The sequence below is a fragment of the Protopterus annectens genome, chromosome 13.part0 (assembly GCF_019279795.1).
Source record: "Protopterus annectens isolate FY-2018-M chromosome 13.part0, PAN1.0, whole genome shotgun sequence".
In the NCBI taxonomy this organism is placed as follows: Eukaryota; Metazoa; Chordata; order Ceratodontiformes; family Protopteridae; genus Protopterus; species Protopterus annectens.
In genome coordinates this window covers 1,224,210,953-1,224,229,271 of record NC_056747.1, presented here as the reverse complement: position 1 = coordinate 1,224,229,271, position 18,319 = coordinate 1,224,210,953, and positions in this window count along the sequence as shown.

The window sequence follows — 18,319 nt, the reverse complement described above, 5'->3', positions numbered from 1 at the left end:
TATGCTTGCAATTGTATCTGCCATTTTATCTCTTTAACTAACAGTAAGTTGTCTGTGTTCCAAAGGAGGTCGGTAATCCCTAGGGGATCTGTGACTTTTTCAGTTTGCTGCAAATTGGAATCTGGAGAACTGGAAACAGGTCCTACTATGCCTGGCTAGTGCATTGTAAGGGTCTCACTTCCTGATGGCTCCCAGATGTTCTTTTATCCGGATCCTAAGTAGTCTTGTGGTTTTTCCAATGTAATATGCTTCACACTGAGAGCATACTGCAATGTAAACCACATTGGAGGTCTCACAGTTTAAATGGTCTTTTATGTGAATAACTACCTGTGAGGTGGTGAGACGTACCATGGGGTTTTGAATGATAAAATCACACCAGTGACATTTCCTGCATTGGTGCATGCCTGGGGTGCATCAAGGGTGTGTGCCTGCAGCCTGTTTTCTGATTCAAAAGTGGCTTTGAGGGACATGCTCCTTTTGTACACAAGTTTTGTCTGGTTTCCAAGGATTAGGGCTAGCTCTGGGTGCTCTGCAATGAGGCCTAGTTTTTAATGAGGATATCTTTGATGCTGATGGTTTCTAGAGAGATGGAAAGGGGAAACCTTGGGGTGATGTCCTCTGCTCACCACACCAGTTAAATAATAAGCCTATGTTCATTTTAAGTTATTTTCTGATGAAGTTCGACTGAAAACTTTACAATGATCAAAAGCTCTCAAAATGTGATTTAAATGAATAAAAGACTGACCAAAACACCAAGAATAGCCTAGAGTCTATGATCCTTCCAAATAGCATTTTGTGCTTGTGGCATTAGTGTATGTATATTTATATATATACGTGAATGTCATTTCTCGTTCAGCTAAGCAAATGGTTGTCAGGTACACAAGATCACCCAATTCTCAGGGTAGGGGAAGTTAGTAGGTAGTGTATGGTGTGCAACCCCCCCCCCCCACATTGGGAGTGCAAGGGTGGCTTCCCCCCTTGCAAAAAATGATGTTTTTGTCTATTTTTTATTTCAATTTTGCATGCACTGAGGCTATTGCTCAGCAGTATAGTAACATGTTTATATTTGATTTGTCAATGTTTTGTGGTTGACATTATGAATGTCAACACTTGGGTCTTTTGAATATTTTCAGTAGACCAACAGAATCATATATCTATATATCTATTTATATCTATCTATCTATACACACACACACACACACACATGTATATATATATATATATATATATATATATATATATATATATATATATATATATACACACACATACATGCATACATACACGCACACATATATAGATGGATTAACTATGTTTGTTTATATTAAGTAGTGAAAGGCCAGTACTGCTAATCAAAAATCATCTGCTGTGGCTTTTTTGAGTGAGATTGCAGGACATCACGGTTAGGGAAATTTGCAATTTCCACACTCTAGTGCAATCTTAGAGCTGGTATCTCTCTCTCTCTCTCTCTCTCTCTATAAATATATATATATATATATATATATATATATATATATATATATATATATATATATATATATATATATATATATATATATATAGAGAGAGAGAGAGATAGGTATATAAAATTTGCATATGGTGTGGGACATGCAGCCACCACATGGAGGGAGTATTGAGACTGTCACAAATATTTATGTGTGTGTGTTTTTATACATACATATATTCCATTCAGGTGACCATATCTGGCGTAATCTTACAATGAAACGTCTGACAAGTCAAAGATTAATGCAAAGTTTTAAAGAGGCAATTTAAATGTGTTTTATTTTTGGACTCAGTCTGTCTTTTTTCTTGCTTACTTGTCCATTATCATTCAGTGAATATTTTTTAAAAGGAATATTGGTTCAGAATTGTTTGCATATCCTATTGCTTTCTCCCTACCAAAGGTCCCAGTCACCGCTGATAGCACACTCTTGTTTTCAAATATCTGAACTCATCTTGTTTATTTGAGGATACACAAAGGAGTTTTTACTCCATTGATATAGCACCTAAATTCCCTTATGTAGGTATTTATCCCATGCCCCCTTAAGTTTTATAACAGATCCTTAAACTGCTGTTGTTCAGAGTAAACTGATTAGTAGGATTTCAGAGTTACTAATTTTGTTCCATGAAATATTTAGTGTCGGTCTAATGCTGTTTCCCTGGCAATGAAATGTGACATCAGAGAAGAGGGTTATGACATAATTAAGCTACAAACACAACTGGACTTTAAAGGAACCATAAAAATAAATAATCGTATAAATGCTTATTTATTTAGGAATAAATTTCAAGGTTTGAAAATATAATACATTTTTAAATAGGTTGCAGTTAGAAATGTACCAATTATTAAAATTGTGGCTTTCTGTTTCCTTCCTCTTCATCATGAACTCTGAATTTTTTGTAATTCTTATTAAGTAACTTAAGAATATTAAAGAAATAAAATGTGAGCTGTGTGAAAGTTTAAAGTAGTAATATAGATGCTGTTGATCACTTTTCAGTAGCATAAATTTAGAAATACCAGATGTAGATGTTTTTCCATTTTTCTTTATTACTTAATTGTATGATAAATTTCTGAAAAGCTCCCACACAAATACCATGTCTATAACATGTCACTGTTAAAGAAATTAAGTATTTTGACAAATTGCAGTGCTATTTCCCATGCCACATATTCATAAAGAATTCCTAAAATATGGATCATATGATGAAAGCTGCATGTACTGGAAACCAGGAATACCAGAGATATGGATAGCATTCATCTTTAATGACTCACATAAGTACTAAACTAGTCATGAAGCAAATCAGCAACATCTGAAAAACATTATAAATTAAATTAGAAATAAACATGACTCTGTAACAAATGAAAATAGGTTTATATCAAATAATTCTGCTGTTTAATGTAGCAATCTGTCATACGTAACCAGTTTAATAAAATACGATACATTTTTATTATACTTCATCACTTCTTTCGAGGTTGTGGGGTCCTTTGTCCTGTGGATGTAGTACTTGAACAGAAACTCTAAGATCTTGATATCAAATTCCTCTCCAGAGCTTGGGAAGTAAACTGACATGGTAGCAGGTTACGTAGATATGCAGTCTATCCAGGAATGCCATAATCAGGTACACATTGTTCATATAATTAATCTTAACAATCAGAGAAGTAGATCTGGGTATCTCTTCCATGAAAAGGTGACCAAAGTCCTCATAGTCAACTGGGTCATCAGCATGAGTGCAGGAGTGGTAGTATGTAATAATTCAGTCATACAGATATGACATTCCATATTTTCTTCCATCTTTAGCATAGCAAAATACTATATTTTCCACACTGCATCTTTTATTAGCTTATGTCTCTCTCTAGAATGAATGTATAGTGAGCTGCTAAGTAAGTTCCCTGCACAATCTCCCACTGTAATACTGCTCCTAAATGATAACAGCTAGTGACATCATAGATTTCCCTTCATCATTTAGGAAATACTCACAGACTTGGAGATCTTGCAGGATCCTTGTGCCAATAACTAGATTCCAAGAGGAGTCCCAGAAAGATATGTTGTTTACATTCCATAACAAAGGCTACAGCCTGCAGCCAACCCTAAGCAATAAAGGAGTGCCTTACAATAGCCGTTTAATTAATGGTAGAGTGGTAATAAAAGAAGAAGAATGTTCCATTAAGGAGCAGCATTTTTATTTAACCTTTTTATTCTTTTTATATTTAAAATGTTGTTGTACTATTGTAAATACCTCAATATTAATATGGTTATTGGGTAAAAAATATAAACTTTTTGTATCTTGTTAGTTTTAAGGGAAATATAGAGTATTTTTCTACCTCAAATGTACAGCTTATAGAACAATGTATTTATGCTATTTATAGCCTATGTTTAACCAAAGAGAACTGACTGTAACATTCTTATGTTGTATATCAATAGGTTGTATATAATATTCTACAAACTATATTATTTCTATTATTTATATTTTTATGTCCAACTTTAAAGCCACTATTTTCAGATTTGTAAGCTGCCTTGCACTAATGTCTCTCATTTTCTCATCTTGTGTTGCCTACCATTATCATGTCAATAAAAGTGACATTTTGGGGGTAGTCTGTGGTTGCAATAGTGTTTGTTTTGCTCTTGCATTCTGACCATGTTGAAAATGTGCATATTGATCTTCTTACAGTGTGATGCTAGATTACAGAATATACTTCTTTTGGTGTAGATTATAGAATATCCCTGAGTACTGCTAGAATGCATAAATTATGACCGATACACAAAAAATGCAGCAGAACAGTTTTGTGTGCCCCAGAACATGACATTTCCAAGCGTTCTGCTCATTACTAAGGAATGCTGATGAGTATAGTTCTTGGTTTAGATTACGATCTCAGATTATGTCTGCCACTGTACCAGTGGCATCAGTATATGACCAAAGTGCTTTGCATACCACCCCCCACTATTATGTAGTCTTAATATCTGTAATTTCTGACTGGTACATTTGGGGGTTGCCTTGGTTAAATCATTTCACAAAATCATTGTACTTACTGTAGTACATAATGCCCTCCCATGGCAAAGACTCAGTTTGTCAGTCAGTGTAACTGAATCAGAATGGGAAGGCTGTGGAAGCAGTGTTCAAAGTGAGCTTGAAGACTGACGTCGCTGAATCCTGTGGCACATCTTCAAAGATAACACACTGAAAGCAGCATCACAATGCATTTTGCTGAATGAAAACACTTGCACACATGCAAAAAATCACAAAAACACACAAGCTGAAAAAACATGCCAACATGCTATAGTACATACTTACATACAAGAAATACAGAAACAAAGTATATGAACTGGGTCAGCACCTCTGATCCTGGATATTAGTGGTTGGACCCCCACAACATCCATAACTTCAGATATTAACTCTGATACCATGCCTCATCAGGGTACACTGTATAGCAATAAGGAACGAGACAACTATTCCTAAAACTCCTTTTGTTATCTCCATGTCACATATCACTGAACTTCAAGAAATGCAGGTTCAGCCAGTGAAAACAGCATTTGGGCAGATTGGCTTCTTAAAACATAACTGTTATGATTGTCCAGTGATGAGGCACTCACTGGAGAACCAACAGTGTTAAGGTATCAGTAAGAATGTCTTTGAAATAGACAAGCACTTCATGCTCTCTCGTGGAACTTCCGAGGTTGGTACAGGTAAGCAAATGGATTATCTTATACATCATCTGTTTTTTAACTGAGTTAAAACATGAAACAAAGATAAAACATCATACCTCAAGCACTACCTGTCTGTAAAGGAAATTATATATGATAAAAGGGCTAAAGAGAAGATTTGCTCCATATGTACATACTGATGAGAAGTCATCATATGCATCATCAAAGATCAATAGTCTTAGATGGATTTCACTTCAAAAGCAAATTAAAGATGTCAAAAGTGAATGGCTAACCTAAGCAACGGAATGGAAGTTACATCAGTAACATTAGGCCTGATAACAGAATGTACTATTCTGTATTGTGAGGGGTAACAGTAGAAGATAGACTCCAGTCTTTCATTAACATAAGAGTGTGTTGGATGAGCATAGACTGGGATAAGTATAACAAAAAGACATTGCAGTCTGGTCACTAGCAAGTATGCAATCACATCCGTGAGAGCAAAAATAGATGCAGGAATTGAGCATACGTCAGTTATATGGCAACATGTTAGCAATGTGGCTTTTAGGGGTTTCAGGGTCCCATAGGTTCATTATTAAGCATAAGTGTTATTGCAGCTGGATTTCAGCAATGTTTCATGGTGCCAAATTGAACGTAATTATAAAAGCATAATGATTATCCTTTTAAACCTTCATTATAACCCATGCTGGATGTTAACTTGCATAAAGTAATGTCTTTCAGCTTTTCCTGGTTAGGGGTTGCCACAGTGAATCCACAGATTGATTGGCAGTGGTGTTTTTATGGTGCTGAGTTGTCAGCCTGGCACCCAATCATTACAGAAGTCACACACATACACGCCTATGTCCATGTCTTTAAAAATCACTTGACCACAGGGAGGGCATGCAGATTCTGCACAGAAGGAGCTCCAGCTGAAAATCTAACCAGAGAACCTCTTGCTGTGAGGCGACAACTCCAACCGCAGTACTACTGTGACCGACCGCTGGATATTAACCTGAATTTTGATTATTATTTAATATGTAAATTTCTTACTCAGGTTTTCTTCCACACCATCACATTCTATATTATTTAACTGTTCACTTTTATTTTTGACAAACTTATTTTTAAAGAAACTAATTCAGATGTTGTGGCTTATATACTTAACCCATGTATTTCACTCCTTAGTTTCCCCTGCTATTAACTTCCAAACACTTCATCAATTGTTTGAATTGCTCTAAACATATCCTTCTATCTGTGTTCTGGAAACTGTATTTTCCTTTCTAATTAATTATTTCTTCCTTAACTATCTCATAATCATGTTTTAGTTTGTATTTATTCTCCCAGTTTTGTCTTCATCTTCTTTTTATGTTTTGACATTCCTTATCAAACCAGATGATTTTCATATTCTTCTGTCTCTCCCTATTCATTTCAGATATGTATGTCAGACTTTTTTTAATTTCTTCATAATTTTTTGAGCTTAAATTTTCTTCATTTGTCTGTAAATTTGTGCATTGAAGTCTCTCATGATTTATTTTATGATTTCACTTGCTCACCTAACATCGTGAAAATTATTCCTTTAATTGTATTAGATTGCTACTTTTTGTTTTCCACATTCTTTTATTTTCAATTACCCTTCTTTTTTGTCAGCTATTCTATTCTAACCTGACCACCTACTTCAAATATAGATCTGCATTTATTTAAACAGAATGTAAACATTGATCTACTTTCTTCATTCACTCCATTATAGATACCTAAATAATATTTTTCAGGTATTTTAGTAGTTTTTTGTCCAGATACATTTACTTTTAACCTGCTAATTTTCTTCTTTTCTACTTTCCTGCATTTTAATTTAATTAGCATACTTTTAATATTTCTTTGCCTTAGCATTAACATTGTCTAGTATTAGAAGATCTTTGTTTCCTACAGGTGTCACATTCCTTCTCTTGCTACCATATCCATGGTGTCCCAATTTTTGTCTATTCATCCCAGTTTTTCATTGGTGGTATAGAGACACTAAGCTTTTTCAGTCATCATAATTTAAATTAAGATATATAAATTATTTTTCTTAATAGGTTTAGAGTGAAAACTTTTATTCATTCTAAACTAAGTTATTAATTATCTATCGGCTGAACTTAATTCCTTTATTCTTTTTGCTACCAATCATAACTTTCTTTAGTCCTGCTTTGCTATTATATCTTCATTTGTGAGCTGGGATTCTTCAAAATTAAATATTTCAGACTACTGTATATATTGTAAAAATGTGACTCATTAAGCTTCCTCTCTAGTCCTATAATATTCTATGACAAAAACTAAATCAAGTTGCACCCTGGTCCACACATCTCTTTTTTGGTTGTCACTTCTGAAGACTTTACTTGACCATTGACCAGTGTAGATCTGATATTCATCAAACTTTACAGATGTTTTAACTTCCAATTCTTCAGTTAACAACTGCATCACATATTTATTTGATTTGTTTCTGGGGCCATTTCTACCCAGACAATGCCAGTATCTTTAATCTGTTTCTGATACAAAGTTTCAAACAAAAATCTTAATGTGTCTGTGTAATATGTGCAGTTTCTGACTGTAATATAGGTACATTATATAGGGAAATCTGTGCTACTCCTCAAATTTTCTGTTATGTTCTCACATTTCAAACAAATGATGATATCTCTGGCACCATAAGGGTTACTACAGAAGTACATTATTCAGCAAAAACAATATTGAGAGTTGTAGTATTCATTAGATTATTTTATAAGTCATCATAAACACAACAAATATTAATGTTGTAATATTTTGTAAATAGCTTTCAATATCTTATCAACCAATCGAGCTACACATACACATACTTTGATCAGCATTTTGCTCGTCCAACTGCAAGCTTTCACATGAGGCTAAGCAGTCCTGTCTGTGCCACTTAGTTTTTCAGACATTTAGAGAAATATGAAAGTGATAACACTATAAATAAATAGTACATAAACAGCAATCTACACTAGAAAGAGACCAAGTAACAGTGCAGTTGCATGCCATCATGTAAACCTTAAGATTCAATCTTTCAATAGTTGGTATAGATATAGGGTCATACTAGGCTAACTGCTTTTGTGAGTCATTGGAAGCCTAGGCAATTATCCCTTGTGAGACTCAAACCCTGCACCTTCTGTTTGCAAGACAAACACCTTAACCATTAGGCCACCCTCCCAATCCAAACATGATTTTGGAATTATTAATGTAAATATGACCAGGAAATATTAGATACCTAAAAGCATCATGAGGATGTAACTAAAGAAATATCTAGAGGTGTCAGTAGGCTGTAATGGATTAATTTGTCAAGGTTCATTTTATTTATAAAACTAATCTATCAGCTATATAATCTAAATGACAGCCTGTTTTCTTCAATATCTTTAACTAATCTACCTAAATACACTGCAATGTGTTATTTAAAAGTTACTGATTTTGTTTGTCCAAATCTTGTGCATAGCTAATTAGTCACTACATAACCTATCACCAAATTCATCAGATTCTCAATAAAAAAGTTATGCCTTTCTTCACCCTCTCAGGCTACCTGCATATCATATTTAGTAAACTATAACATAGGGAAATTAATTCTGCAGTCAGTTCTAACCATATTTGATCTTGCTACAAGATTCAAGGACATCGTGGACATTTTTTTTTAATTTAATGCAATCCCATTTCTGTGCTCTTAAAGAGCATTTTCTGATAATATGGTAATATAGTTTATTGTGCTAGAGCTGTGTTCATTTCTGAATTCCTTTGGCCATTTCTCTTCTGACAGTGGACACATTGCTGGCATTTTGAGCATTCTGCTTGCCACAGGCTGCTCCATGCTGCATCTCAATCACTTGCAGATCACTAAAGCCAATAACTCTGCTGGTGAAGAACTATTCTATTGCACCATAGCCAAATTATGGAACTCCCTCCCACCCACAATTACCTCCATACCATCATGCCCCCACTTCAAAACTTTACTAAAAGCACACCTAAAAACATGCTGGCTATGCCCTTGCAACTCCCACTCTAATATCACCCACCCCATCCAACCACTACCTTTCTTTCCACTCCACTACCTTGATTATAGCAAGCTCAGATGCTCATAAGCCTAGTACTTATTATACAGCAGGAACTTCTTATTGTAACATTTGTTAATGTCTGTTATGTACTTCACAGATAAAGATTCTAGTTGTCTACTGATTTACTATGTTCTTCATCTGTAAATATGTTGTAAGTAATTGCTATGTTAAATTATTAATCGCTATGTAATCCAATGTAACTACTGTCTGTTTATTTTAACTGTGGAGCTTTTCTCCCCGGGCCTCCGCTGAAAATGGACCTATGTCCAGTCGGACACTCCCGGTCAACAAATGTAAATAAATAAATAAATAAATCTCCATTATTATATACTGCTAGTTAAATGACAACTTCTAACTGGATTTGACCTTGCAGTACTAGGCACAGTAGCAGGGGAGTGCTGCACTGTACAAGGAAAACAGGCTCATTTTAGTGTTTATAACTGTTACCTGATATTCCCTACATTCATCTTGGTCCATTGCCTACTTTATAAGGATGCTAAAAGTTATTTGTAGTGCCGCTTATTGAGTTGCAAGCTGCTATTGCTGTTTTGGCATTCCAGAAGCAATCATTTTGTGGAACCTGAATCTATTGACTCTTTGAAGCATATATTTTGTGGCATCCAAGCCAACCTCTCTTATTTCTATTTGTGGCAATCGAGCCCTAAATTGTGATATCTGTGGCATCTGAACAAACCTCTAGTCATACTATTGGTGGCATCTAAGCCTGTTATTCTAGACTTTACTGTGTATAAGTTTTGCTACCTGTTTATCCATCATTCTGTTATTACTAAAGAGAATTCGTGCATTGATGCCTTACTTCCATACTAAACTACAGTTCTGTACTACTCTTACATCTTACATTGAATTTATACTACCTCTTCAGCCCTCATATGATTACTTTGAATTTGCATACTGTATCTACTGTACCAAACTGCGGCAGTCTAAATCTCTCAGAATAGATTGTATTATGTAATTTATTCACTGCAGCTTCAAGCATTTGTTGCACCAGTGTTAATGAAAACACTTCCTTGCTTTAGCTAGTACATATCCTCCATAGCATGGCTTAGCTACCCAATATATCTTTTCTGCCTACTGACTAAATTGGTTCAGTACACTAATCACAGTGGTAAACACTTCCCAAAATTTGTTACAAACTGACTTGAAAGGATTCAGAATAAAATACAAATTGTAATAGTTTCCAAATTCATTTTCCAATTACCACCCCTTAGGGGAATATCATTTTTCTCCAATATTAAAAAATAGAAAAGTCTTAAACCCTGGAACTTTCTCTGCGTCTGGCAAGGGCATTCCTGTTGTTTTCCTTTTGAATAAAGTAAACATGCTGGTATATCTTAAAGCCAGTTCTGCTTTCCTACATAAAATGTGTTGCAGGACTCACAGTGAGCTAGGCAGACTACACCATGTGTATTACACTTAAATCTACCTAGTTGTCTCCATTGGTAGGTGTTATTAATAATGCCTCCTTATCAGTCACATTTATAAAAGAACATTCTTTACATTGTTCATATTTTGAAGTTTTATAGGACATTGTTAACTAGAAGTTACAATTCATGTTCTTTCTAGGGTATTTTACAAGTGTGGTCTTCTTTTAAATGCAATGTTTGGTTTCTCTCCACTAAGTAAGTCACCTATTCCTTTCCAGTCTGTTTAATATTATACAGCTAATGGGTGATGGGATTCTTTGGCACTAAAGATACTACCTTCATTTTCAGTTATTTAAGGCCATAATTAAAGACTGGTTTATATTTAGAGTGTGTTGCCTTCTTTATTTCTTGGACAATGTGTTCCATTATTTCACTGGGATATCCTCTCTCTAGAAACATTCCTTTCAAAATCTGTACTTATTTTACATACTCCTCTTTTCTCTGAAATTATCCCAGACAAACATATAAACTGGCTCTTTCTAATCCCTCTCTTATGATGGAGGGGGTGGCAACTGGTAACATAAAAAGGAATTACTGTGTGTAGCTTTCCTGAATATGCTTGTAACTAGTTTACCCCCATTGTCTCTTGTTAAACATGCATCAAGTTAACATATACACTTAGGGTGAACAGTATAAGTAAACCTCAAAAAATGAATTGTATTTTCCAAATATTTCACAAATTCACCTAATCGTTCCAGGGATCTTGACCAAACAATAAAAAATATCTTCCAAAAACCTTACAATATTTCTAGAAAAATTGGAACAAGTGACAATTGAATACACTTTGCTTCTCCCACCTCTACCATGTCACACAATTCGCATATAACAGGGCACAGGTAACATCCATGGCCACCACTGTAGCTGTTTATAATGTTCCCTGTCAAAAAATATATAATTTTCATACAAAACTATACATATAAAGTCCATGACAATTCTATGTTCAGTGGTGGACAAAACCTCATAGTCTCTTGTTATTTCCTCAAACCATTCCAACCACTTTTTATGGGTTATAACTGTATATAAATTGTTTTGTTGTGAGTTACAAAAATGACAGAGCACGCCACATCAACTTAACTTAAATAGTCCAAAAAGTTCCAAGAGACTATCAAAATGTGTCAGGTCCTAATATTTATACCTTTGACCTAGTTATCTATATATCTGGCTAGGGGTTTGGTCTTAGACCTTGTAGCCAAGATGATAGGTCATAATGGGAGGGGGGGTCAATGACATTGGATTGGATTTTGGGGATTCCAAATATCAATAGCATAATTGGAAATTCCACCTTTAAATATTCAAACAAGGTGGAAGTTATACTGGCATCTAAGAACAGTTCTTCCAGAAACAAATCTATCTTCCTGTGTGCCACAAATATCTAATTTCTGGATACAGTCTGGTAGGCCTCAATATTCCCTAAAAAGCTTTACATTCTTCAAGTTTAATCTACTGTATCCATTATAATGAGACCTTCCCTTTGTTAAGTTTCATAAATTTGACAGTTTTATCACCAAGCAACTCAGTCAACAAAAGTTTTTCTTCACGGGATAAATTATAAAATCTTCTTTGAAATCTTTTGTGGGATTCATCCCCCAGGTCTTGTCTAATGTCTTGGTCCTATAGGTTCTCAAATAAGCTAACCAAAGGCTGCACTAGGAGACCAAAAAAATGTCTTAAATCCATTGTTAGTGTGTTTAAATTCCGTGTCACCATGGTATAACATACCTAGGTTTAAGTTTGTAGTAAAAAGTTATAAGTCAGAAAGGGTCTGGTCAAATCTGTTTTTCCACTAGGAACAAATGTAAAACTCTTTAAAAATAGTTTATGGCAACAATTCCTTATACTAAGATGACTGTAATTGAAAATATTGACATTTTGATAAGTTGAGATCTGTATAGTACCTTGGGCATCATCATAGGTGTGAATGCTTAATTCATCCAACTCCTTGAATGGTGCTTGAGCCCTCTCTTATTTTCCTAGTTTGTATTCCTGTCCTTCATACTGTAATACTTCTCATATGGTACACTTTTGTCCTATTTTGAATTGTCCTTGTTTTGACTGAAAGTCCTCTTGGATTGCTGGACACTCTTTTTCCCTTCTATGATTAGAATCTGAACTATTAACAAACTTTAAAACATGGACAATGTAAACTGTACATGTTAGCTTGGGACAAGATGATCAGCTGTTCAACTTGTTGTTCACTAAGGACTTTCTGGACCTTTCATTCTACAAATTCCACATATGGCCAGAGCACTCGCTACCCGTACAATGATAGTGCCTTTTTTTAGGCAAAGTCTGCCTTTTGTACATACCAACACAACAAAAAGGCTTGCAGTAAGTTAGAATCCTGACCCCATCAGGGAAGCTTTGCTGAATCTCAGAAGTCAGTAATACATTTTCAGATATCAAAGCTTCTCTGCAACTTGAATACATTCACATCTATGCTGTATCTGAGATTCAGTTTCAGTGTAATGACAGCATTCCTTGTCGGTGGATTTCAATGTCTATCATGCATTCAGACCTGCTGGAAACTGCTGGAGAATTTCTCTGTTTCTCAGATATGGAATTATCTCTTGACAGTTTCCTCATGACCCACAGGTAAAGTGTATTGCACTTCAAATTATTCTAAATAAAACCAATCATTAATTTATGGCCTGTTGCACATTTATTTCCCTGTCCCAGAGGATTAAGAAAGATTTCTAAATGTGGTAACTAAACTACTGTAAATAATCATATGTTCTTACTGGTCAGTTTCAACTATTCATTGATTAACTGGAGCACCTACACCAAAAACGTTTAGTACCTCCAAAGATTCCTAGACTTACCCAGGGATTCAGAAAGGACACCACCTCTGGCAGTAATAGCTGTGGTCAAAAGGGACTGTTTACACAATGCAGAAAAATGCAGTTCAGAGACACATTAACCACAATAAGGAAAGGCCTCAGTAATAGCTAAGTTGCATGTCTCTGAATCTACCCTTAAGAACTGGTAGTGCAACACTTTCTTGCAGTAGTTAAAACTGATGACCCCTGCATTGTATTGGCACAAGCACCCCCCATTTATCCCCCCACACATGCAAACATTAAAAAAAGTCACACACATATGCACTTCTTACATGTCCCTGAGATGACAAAATTTCCCCAATGTCTTTTTTTATTTTTTTGTCCCTGCCTTTGTAAATCACAGATCCTTATAGTCAGTTTATAATGCTAAACATTAGAGATTCATTAACTTTTACACTCCAAGAGATATTTTTAAAAAATCCCTTATATCATGTAGTGTTCCTCTTGTCTTTGTCCTGAATCCTCCGCCAACATGGACACACATCCATCAGACTCAACTGTCTGTCCCAGATTTTAAAGGAAGCTCCTGTTATTGCCTGTTGTAGACCACCTGTCCCTTGTAACTCATGGACTGTTCCAGTCATCGAATAATGCCAGATATCAGAGTTCCACACTTCTTATTAAGTGAAAAAAAAAACAACAACAAAAAAATTCTCCAGCACTTACTGATCTGTTAGAGGCGTGGGTTAAAACTGTCTTTTTTAATCAAAAGGTCCAAAATTTGCCCCTTTTTAATGTTACAATTTTGTTTTTTTCAAGGACTTATATAATATTTTTGTATTATTCTTGGTGTATAGTGTTGGTGCAGAGGACTAACTATTGAGTGTACAGAGTATGAATCTTTTAAAGTGCCTTTAAGGCACAATGTAAATTAACCATTAGTCTAAGACAGTGTGGAGGTATGATAGATCATCCACTCCCACATATTCATGTATAAAAACACACACACACACACACACACACACACACACACACACACACACACACACACACACACACACACACACACACACACACACTCAGACTTATGGTACCTACCCCCTAACTAACCAGCCTACTAAGACCTCCAGGCAGACACACACATGCAGCCTCAAGCATACACATACACACATACCCCAAAGCTACCAGTCCACTAAACTCCCACTCACGTATCTCTAACACAATGGATGAATACAAGCTTGTGGCCATGTTGATTAACATGGGCAGCCAATGCAACTTACACAGCTGAGTAATTTCTGAATCACTTGACTGCATAAATGCCTTAGCACAGGCATTTCTAGTGGAGAGCATGTGGTTAATTAGCATAGGCTTGTCCTCCAGAATGCCTCATTAGCATTTGAATAAGCAAGAGTGGCAGCTTACTGTGGTGCTGAATGTCTTTGCATTGCAGTACTGTGGCAGGGCTGTCTCTGAATCTGAAATGGGTACTGCTAGGTATACATCAGCCATGCTCCCTGCAGTAATCTTTATGAATTTGGTCCTCAGTAAATGCCAACTTCTTCATAAAAATAGTTAACTAACCCATTAAGGGTGAAAAGTTTGGCATTATCCTTGCTAACATTGCACATGCTTGCTCTACCCCTATAGAGTTCTAATCTCTGCTCAAATCTGATCACAGACTATCGACCTTCTCCTTTACAACATGTAATCATACCACAATGAACACCTCTGAATTCAAGGAATTTAAAAAGACAAACTTATTAATACAATATGATAAGATCTTAAAAATTCAACGACAAGATTTTCAGGCCCATGAACCCTCAGCTGGTACTTATGCCAATGGTTTTTGCTCCCTTCTAACAAATAGTATAAACCAAGCAGTCCTAATCTGAAGCAAAAATATTGGGGAATATAGAATAAACTACCTAAGTGAAACACTAGCATTAATAAACTCTATAATAAAAAAGGGGCTCTTTAAGGCCTATAATACATCAAAATCTACCTATAGTAAAGACTCAATCGAAATAGATAAACAAAAATCTGAATGCTATCATACGGAAGATCAAATTGGTACATGAATAAAAGTTAGCATCCAAAGCCAAGGATAATTTTATTTCTTTACTATAGGTTCTCATAAATGATAATTTACCTATAGTCAGATGTGAATTTTCACTTGTTGTTGTTGTGTCTTTCGGCTTTTCCCAGTTAGGGGTCGCCACAGCAGAACTCCGGTCCGCTAATGATTGGTAGTTGATTTTTACGTGCTGAGTTACTAGCCCTGACGCACAACCGTCAACGCAGGTACGCCAATTCATGCATGTCTCCACGCAGAAAACGCTCTAGCTGAGAATTGAACCGGACAGCGTCTTACTGTGAGGCGTCAACGCTACCGCAGCACCACCACCGCGGGTCTAGATGTGAATTTTCACTATCACTATCAGCTATTTTTCAGAAAGTCTTGTAATCTTAATTAAAATATTCTTTTCCTTATTATTTTAAGCCAAATAAATATGCAAGTTGAAATTTTAATAATTTTATCTCTTTATATGTCGAGCTTCAAATCCTAAAAAAAAAAATGCAAAAGTAATGGCACTCTGCTAATGACCAAACTGTCCTCCAAAACAATAGCTACCAATAGGGCTCTCATAACGTAATGTAACACTTTCAACATCTTAGTGGCCAATTTCTCAGTAGTATTAAACAACCAAACACTGACAATCAGGCAAATAATGAAGCCGAATCAGATTTATACAGACATACTGTACAAGCAGACTTCTTCAGAATATTTGAATTAAAAAAGTTCACTTTATTATATACGAAAATCAAGTCACGTGACTCAACTAATTTCAAACTTTTAAAGAAACAGTAAATATTTCAAACCAGATCAAATTCACATTACTATGCATTCATATAATATAAAAAATATTTAATGTTAGTATTATTTTAAAAAAGTGTTACGTATTTCTACTGAAAACAAATTCACATTAGCATGCATTTATATAGTGTTTCCTATCTTTTAAAACAACATTTAATGTTAATATTCTCATTAACAGCTGGAAATTTATCAGCCTAAAGCTATTTCCTTCATTTTCATCTTATTTTTAAAATCAGTTCCTCTATAATCTACAGGCAAATGATCAAGTAAACTAAAGTAAAGCTACCTGCTATCTTTACATGTCTTCATATGTATATACAAGGCTCTATTAATACTATCTTGTTTAATAGTTTCTTGCTTTACTGGAAAGGCTCATCCAGACTCTGCTATAGTTTGCTGTGAGGGAAAGGTTAGTTTGCTTTTTATTTGTTGTATTCTGTATTACTTTATTGCCTTTTTTCTGTTTTGTATACTGTGATTTGTTTTATTTACACTGTGTTTTACTTGTATTCTGCTTTTAACTGCATATTAAAACTTGAAAGGACACCACAGCTCTGTCTCTTGTGAGTCAGACAGAAATTTTTCCCACCCTGCAGCCCGGTTACTGTTTTGTTCTTAAACACCACTGTCTTTCTAGTTGCCTGCCCCTTATGTTAATTTGACCATATATCTCATTTCCTCCCTGCTTTTACTGGTTGGTGTGAGTAAGCACAAAATTATCATTTTGTGAAACCACTCCCCTTCAACTATTTAAATGTGTTGGCCGTCCTACTGTATTCCATAGTACCAGAAAAAAAAGTGACCACCCCCTTTCAATCTATCTTGCTGTTTTAGAAATAGTGACTCTCCACTAAAACTTAACTTTTTAGACAGTTAAAACTTAAGTTAGCTACTTTCACATCTAACTCCTCTAGTGCACACTGCAATGTTTAGGATAAACTATTTTTTTTCATCTTACCTTTAAGCATCTATTGCAAAACCACCAGTTATTGGAGAGCCCACATTCTGCCTCTCAGTAGTCATCCTGGGATTAGTGCTGCTGTTTTCTCCTGGTGAGAGGAGTGCAGTTACATTATTTCCTGGAGACTGCTGATCACCAGAAAGCTTAATAACTGCTTTATAGGTGACAGCTTAGAATCTGTGCTTATATTCTGATCCTGGTGAGAGCAGTAGCAGAGTGTATTGATTCCTGACTCTTTCTGGTTGGAAAGTGAGTGTCTGTGCTTAACGTGCTTGATTGGTCTGGTTGCTATTCAAGGCATCTACCAGAAAAAGGCTACAAGCCTGCAGACCCTTGCATCATCTGGAACAAGACTATGGATCACCAAAACAGGCTGTGGCCTGCTTCTCTTCTTGGGATTGGTGCTAACATTTTGCTTCTGGTGAGAGAAGAAGCAAAGGAGTATTGTATCCCAACAGAGTGAAGCTGTGGTGAGACCAGCATTAATAGTAGCCAGGCTGTAGCCATTCATGCGACTCCCCTCTTTTTATCATTCTTGAAAAGCTAATTCTTTATTTTCAGTAAGTACTGCTTGATTTCTTTCTTACTTCAGAATATCTGCCTAAATACTTCATCTTTAAATTTTCAGGTTCTACATTTTAGAAGTGTTTGGCAGTGCTCTGTACAGACTCAGACACTTTGAGTGACATTTTTCCTGTAAAAGACTTCAGTACTTAATATATTGAGCTCATATCCAGGCATGTCTAAAGGTCAGTTCCCTGTGCTTTTTCCTGTCAACCTGGTGAACTTGGGCACCCTGAGGCAATGCAGCAACTGCCTGATGTACACAGACAACCCTCTCCTCTTACCTCCCAACACTATGACTCATGAGAGATGCACATATATAGCCAAATTGGAAGCCAAGTACTCTCCAGCCAAGAGTGGATTAGCCAGTCAAGAGGACAAGTTTAACACCTGCACCACACCACATTCAACACATAGCCCTCCAGAACATACACCACCACAGCCCTCACATAGTAACACAAAACACACACCTACTTCTGCAGA